Source organism: Scaptodrosophila lebanonensis, unplaced genomic scaffold (assembly GCF_003285725.1).
Source record: "Scaptodrosophila lebanonensis strain 11010-0011.00,11010-0021.00 unplaced genomic scaffold, SlebRS2 tig00000525-arrow-arrow-pilon, whole genome shotgun sequence".
In the NCBI taxonomy this organism is placed as follows: Eukaryota; Metazoa; Arthropoda; class Insecta; order Diptera; family Drosophilidae; genus Scaptodrosophila; species Scaptodrosophila lebanonensis.
This window is the reverse complement of record NW_022060696.1, coordinates 74,533-81,602: the sequence shown is the minus strand read 5'-3', so window position 1 is coordinate 81,602 and position 7,070 is coordinate 74,533. Positions and strand designations below refer to the sequence as shown.

The following is a 7,070-nucleotide window of genomic DNA, read 5'->3' as shown; positions in this document are numbered from 1 at the left end:
TTCATCCGCTCCTCGAGTCGTTCCCTCGACTACTCCCAGCTTCCACTGCTGCTGTGGAAGGTTGTCCTCGTGGACGAGAACCACCGTCCCGACCTCCAGATCGGGCTGACCTACTGCCCACTTCTGGCGCTGCTGCAGGCTTAGCAGTAGTAGTGGACCAATCGGCACAAAACCGCTGCTTGATGCCGCAGATCAGCTGCCAGCGTTGCAAGTAGGTCAGATTGCTTTCGACCACGGGCTGCATTGATTCGGACGGCAGCGCTGTGAGCATTTCTCCTACAAGAAGATGCGCTGGTGTGACGGCCTCGCCGTCGTTTGAGTTGATGCTGTCTGCGATGATCGGCCGCGAGTTGAGTATGGCCTCCACCTCCACCAGCACGGTCGCCAGCTCGTCTTGCCGCAGTCGGGCGCTTCCTATTGCCTTTAGGAGAAGCGTTTTTACGGACTTGACCGCCGCCGCCAAAGGCCGCCGAAATGCGGTGCTCGTGGGGGAATAAACACGAATGTTATTCCCTTCGTGGCAGCAGCTGAAACGATGGCATCCGCTTCACAAGCCCACGGCGGCCGACAAATCTAGATAAACACATTACAAATGAATTAGATGTCAGGTCGGTTACGATTTCTATATGCACAGCTTTAGAAGTAAAACACACGAATACTGCGACATACATTTTGACCAGGGCTCTGCCACGAATTCCCATCGAGACAGGTATTGGACCACAAAAGTCCACTCCGCTTACTTCAAACGGTCTACATCCATGTAGCCGATCAGCGGGAAAATTTCCCATAATTTGGCTTGCCAATATTGGTTTATACCGAAAGCAATGTACACAACGACGCACAATTGCGGTACAGGCTTGTCGCGCATTTATCAGCCATACTTGTTGACGAAGAATGCCGACAAGTGCACGAGGACCAGCGTGGCAATTTGTTACATGCAAATATTGTATGTACAGGGTAATAAACCGGCATCCTTTTGGCATTAACAAGGGAAACTTTGCATTATGAGGAATTGGTGCCTTTAATAAGCGACCGCCCACTCGTACCAATGTAAGGATTTAGCTTTTGGTACGAGGGCTTCAATGTTAGTGATTTGTCCAGTTTTGAGATTTCATCTGCAAAAGCTGTGTGCTGCACCGCACGCACAACTGCCAAGAACGCGAATTCCAATTCGGCTGCAGTTGGCACAAGAGACGAGTGATTAAATCGTTTTCCGTTTCTAAATCGAAAGATGTAGCAAACAATGCGAATAATTTTCAGAAACGATGAGAACCTTTCCACTAAGTCAATAAGTGGATTAGAAGGCACATCGGCCGCGATGAGAGCCGTAGCACTCTTTCGCAGCTCCAGCTCTGACTGCTCTTTGGTCAGTTCAAGATGTGAATTCTGAGGCCAAAGGGAACGATCCAAACGTAAAAATTTCGGACCATTGAACCAATGTGAATCAGTCAGTTCAGTTGTGGTACAACGACGCGAAGCTAAATCTGCTGGATTTTCTTTTGTGGGAACGTGACGCCACAACACATTTGACGTCAGTTCCTGAATGTTTGCTACTCTATTGGCAACGAATGTATTAAGATGAGACGGGTGCGTTTGCAACCAATGTAACACCACTTCTGAATCTGACCAGAAAATTACTTGTTCCACTGGCGTGTGCAGAAGTTGCCTGACTTTGTCCCATAAATTGGCCAATAATTGGGCTGCACAAAGCTCCAGGCGTGGAACCGATTTGGTCTTCAATGGTGCAACTTTGGACTTAGCAGTCAACAAGTGCACTGTCACGTTCTGCTCATGCTCTACTCGAATGTAGAGACAGCACCTTTACGCTCTTGTTGAGGCATCAGCAACACCATGCACTTGGCACTTTGCTGTTTTTGTGACACCAACGTAACGGGGTATGCGCAACGACTCCAAGTCAACAAATGAGTTCGTTGTGGACTGCAAATCCTTCAGAAGGTGACTAAGGTATTTGGTCATCCCATTCAAATTTAAGTAGCCAAAGTTCTTGCATTAATTTTTTTGGCCTAGTAATAACTGGGCACAGCAAACCAAGTGGGTCATATAGACGCGATATAAACGACAGAATTGCCCGTTTTGTAGGCACTACGTCTAACGATATGTTTGCTGTAGAATATTTAAATGCGTCATCACGAGGATTCCCCACAATGTCTAAAGCCTTTGTGTCCTCTTGATGTCCAATGACAAGTTCGTCAGAAGGCTGGACTTCAAAATCCTTACAATTTGATGACCATTTTGCAAGAACAAACCCAAATGGTTTTAAAACTGCATTAAGTTCGCAATATAACAGCTGCAATTCTTCCACAGTATCTGCGCCAGATAGCAAATCATCCACATAAAAGTCAGAAGCTAATGACTTAGAAGCCAGTGGATGTGAATGGGCGTGCAGCTCACTCAAATATTTTAGGCATCGAATTGCCAAGAACGGTGCCGATGCGGTACCATAGGTGACCGTATTTAATCTGTATATTTGAAGTGGCTCTGTGAGGCCTTTTCTCCAAGTGATTAACTGGAAATTGCGCTGTGATTCTTCGACTTCAACCTGCCGGTACATTTTGGCCGACAGTGCAAATGGCCGAATTCGAAACCTCAACAAAGTGGAGTACAAACATGGTTGGATGGTTGGACCAACCATAAGAATGTCATTTAATGACTTCTGTGACGACGTCTTGCTCGACGCGTCGAAAACTACTTGCAACTTCGTTGAGGTGCTTTGTGGTCTTAGCACACACTGGTATGGAATAAAATAGTGTGGCTCTCTCGGAATTCTATTGTCGGTAGCAGTCATATGGCCCAACGAAATATATTCCAACATAAAGTTGTTGTACATGACATATATTTCTGGCTGCTTAGCCATTCTTCTCTCTAGTGCCAAAAAACGCCTTTTAGCATTCTCAAATGAGTTAAATGGCAATGCGACACTTAGCCGACCCGAGGGCAAACGAGTGATTGAATTCACGAATGATTTCTCACAAAGCATCTGTTCTGGGGTATATAAATTTGTTTCAGTTAAATTTGGAACTTCTTCCAACTCCCAGAACCTGCGAACAAGTGTGTCTAAATTAATTAGTTCATGATCAGGCGAGATATCATGACTTGAGCTTACAAGGGACGCAGAACAAGATTTGGGTGAGCTCGCAGACTGGCATCGGCCAGCCACTATCCAGCCGAGGGCTGTTGCTTGTAACGATGGAGACTCACTTGTTCCTTTTACGTGCCCTTCTCTCAAAAGCTGGAAAAATGCATCTGCTCCAAGAAGCATATCAATACGTTGTGGCCTATGAAATTGAGGATCCGCCAACTGAAGACCCTCAGGCACATCAACGTTTACCACAGCCTTTTCAGGCTGGTATGACGAAATAGCGCTCAAAATTCCAAATTCAGAACCGAATGTGAAGTTGCCGACGCGTGAAGCTATCGACGTTTGCACGACATGTCAGCAGATTTTCGTTTACCTATGCCAAGTAAGCTTATATCTTTTCTTTCCCATTTTAAATTTAACGATTTGGCCAACTCTTCCGTCATGAAATTGACTTGGGAACTAGAATTGAGTAAGGCCCTGGCAAGTTGGAAAGATCCTGATTGATCCATAACTCGAACAACTGACCTGGTCAGAAACAGTAGTTGCATGGTTAACCACCGAAGTTTGTGCTGGCGTTTCCGGCTGGGCAGCTACTGACTGACTAACAGGTGCAGGATGTGGGAAATTTGCAGCATATTTGTGCAGGATTGTGTGGTGTGGTTTTGAGAAAACTCTACACCCGACTGATTTGCACACTTTGGTTGTATGACCCTTTCTAAGGCAGTTTATACATAACAGAGACCGTTTCACGAAATTGAAACGTTTGTCCCGAGTTATCGCTGCAAATTGGGTACACGAATGTATGTAATGCTCATTCGACTGGCAGAACGGACACTTCGGACCAGACGGCTGACTAGGCTGAGCAACTGGTAGCGCAACTTTACTACCCTTTTTTGCATAGTTGGCACAACTTTTTTGACTACGGCCACAAGACGATTCTTCAGCGGACAAATGCTGATAACGTCGATTGAATGCAGCCTCCCAATCTTCCCATGACGGAAGACGGCTGTAGTCAAGGCTTTCCTCCCACTTTGAACGTGTTGTGGGGTCAACTTTGCTCATAACCAAATGTATGAGCATTAAGTTTGAAATTTGTTTATCGTTGCCTAACGACAACAACGACTTGTAGCTGGCGCGAACATTATCAATCAATGAACGCAACGACACAGCTGACGGGCTTTGCAACTTGGGCAAATCAAAAAGTTTGGCAATGCTATCAAATACGATAAGGCAACTATTATCGTACACGCGCTTAAGCGCTGCAAGCGCTTTAGGATAATTATCCTCGGTTACCTGGTAGGCTCTTACGGTACCAAGCACTTCTTTTTCTAGGCATGAAAGCAGGTGCTTGAACTTTTCAATATTGGACAAAGATGGATCGTCGTCGACCAAGCTCTCAAAAAGACCAATAAAGTTTTTATAATCGGAATAGTTTCCGCTAAATCTCGGCAACTTCATTGCTGGAAGTTGCCGGCTATGAGAGTGTCCACTCATTGTGGAATTGGCTAAACTATCCGTATGGAGTTTTGCCCGTCCACCTCTGCTCATGAGCAATGCCTTTGCTGTGACGCATAGACTTTCTAAGTCTGCTCTAGAAGCTAGAGAAGGATTTATGTTATCGAGTTCTTCCTGTATTTTGAATGCATTTTCTATATATCTATTCAAAATTTCTAGCCTGCACTCAACCTCGAACGGTTCGATGACTGGGGTACTCTGAATGGAGCGTTTAATGCGTTCAATGTCGCGAACCACATTATCATGCGACTGTAGCCAGCAGTCGGCTGTACTAGAATTCGACTCGTCTAGTTCTCTGCTCTGAACTTGCTTGCTTCTTTTACTAGGCATTTTGATTCTATTTTATTAAAATCGGTGTATTGATAAATTTGAATAATAGCTGGCGATTATCAAATCTAACGCTAATATACTAATGGACAGGTACAATGGCTAATATATTAGACCGGCACGTTTTAAGTTAAACTGCCTAAATATGCACAAACTCAAAAGTGTGCCTAATATATTTTGCCGGCACTGTTCTATTAGTTAGCGCAGCTGATCGACGCAAAGCAAACACAAGTTCAATAACTCGAATTAATATTTGAGTTATCAAACGTTGGCAGCGCAGCTACAACAGAATAAATATTTGGCAGCGGCGCAGGCGCTAGCAGAATCAAGATCGACGGCTGGCGTAACGAGAAAGCGCACAAGCAACAAGTGCGAAGAGAATCGCTGCAAATTTAAAGTCGCTAGACGAATGCACAAAGCCAACGCACGATTGCTTGTTGCTTTGTGTGTGCCTATGTACAACTGCAACGACGGACAGTGGACACAAGTAGCAAAGAAAAATCAACGGCAAATTGGTAAAGCGCAACGACCCAGCCGAGAATTTGGCTCGACTAAAATTTTCTCTTATGTATTTATGTATATATGTGTGTATATATACATGCGTGTGTATATATTTATATGTAAATGTATATACTGGGAATAATTTTATGCCAAGCGCAACCAGTTTAAATAATACAAATACATATGTATATCCACCTTGCAGCAAATAAGCGCAGTTATGTACGTACATACGTATTGTCATTTGGCAATTTGCATTTATTTATTTTGCACAAGGCGACAATATTGGTACACACATGTGTGGCCGAAACTTAATTTGTATTCGTTACCTGTGCACTTCCCTGACAATTATGGAAAGTCATATGGATGCTGGATAAACTTGCCAAGATCCAAACCCAATGTGAGGCACAAGTTCAGCAATCCACGTACAGGAACGAATCCAACGAAGAACGAAGTTCAGCGGCGACCAAGAAAAGCCAAAGTCCACCCGTGGGGGCCAAAATGTTCAGCTAAAGCTGGAAACTTGCCGGTATGGCAAAAGCTAAGGTCCAATGTATTTGATTTACTTCCAAATGAAGTAAATCTCACGATAATGGCAGACTGCTTTTGGCTCGCACGGGATATTAAGAAATTGCAAAGAAAAGCGAACTGCACAGTCTGAACTCGATTTGCTAAGTGCTTTTATTTTATCGTTTATGCTCGCTCTCATGCGCGTGTGGAACGCATTGAGAGACAGCGCGAGAGAGCAACATAGAACTTATAGCTGTAAACAGACAGCGCCTAACAATTACATATATATATGGTTATCCTAGCTCTTTTACTTACTGAGATCCTTGCGCTCATACAGACAGACGGACAGACAGACAGACGAACATGGCTATATCGACTCGTCTTCTCATCCTGATCAAGAATATGTATACTTTGTGGGGTCTGCCGCGCCTCCTTCTGTGTGTTACATACATGCGCACAAAACTAGTATAGCCTTTCACCCTTTGGGTACAGGCTATAAAAAACGTAAAACTCGTCGGAATAAGGCTGGACTAAAAAATACTTCTGATCAGATTGCGGCCGATGTGCGGGATCCTGCCGGCTTAGTTAAATGTACAGTAAAACAGTCCACTTTCAACTTTTGCCCCTAATACCCGAACTGTTTTTTTCAGATATCACTATTGGAATTGATCCGGCATATTGAACCGATTTATTGTTTTTAAAATTTAAATATGCTTAACAAATGCTGCCCCAGAAGGAATGAGATCGCCAAAGCGAACGCCAAAAAACGGTCTTCGAGAACTTGAATTGGAAAACCGTCAACCACGTTTTGAATTACTTCTTCAGCAGCAAGCCCCTGTTTTTACCTTAAGTTTTCTAGTACCAGACTTATTAAGCGGGTTGTTCCCTTTGGCGATGGGTTTATGATTAGTAGCTGAATGATTTGTCTATTGTTGATTTGTAAAAGCAAAGTCATCGAAGAAACTATAACAGAATTCCCAAGTGTGTCCTTGTACCCCAATGTACCCTTGAGTGAAAATAAAACAAGTAAAAAAGCTAAAGTCGGGTGTCCCGACTTTAAAATACTCTGTACATATGTTTACAAACCCAATTAACAAAAAAAAATTTTGATCGATTTTAC

At 43.8% G+C, this 7,070-nt stretch overlaps 1 long non-coding RNA gene across 1 annotated transcript; it reads left to right on the top strand.

Annotated features, from left to right (window-relative positions):
* Nucleotides 1-6,464: 6,464 nt before the first annotated feature.
* LOC115630371 lies at nucleotides 6,465-6,709 on the top strand. Its single transcript, XR_003996088.1, has 2 exons — nucleotides 6,465-6,541; nucleotides 6,601-6,709. It is a non-coding gene; the product is annotated as an uncharacterized LOC115630371 (long non-coding RNA).
* The last annotated feature ends 361 nt before the right edge of the window (nucleotides 6,710-7,070 follow it).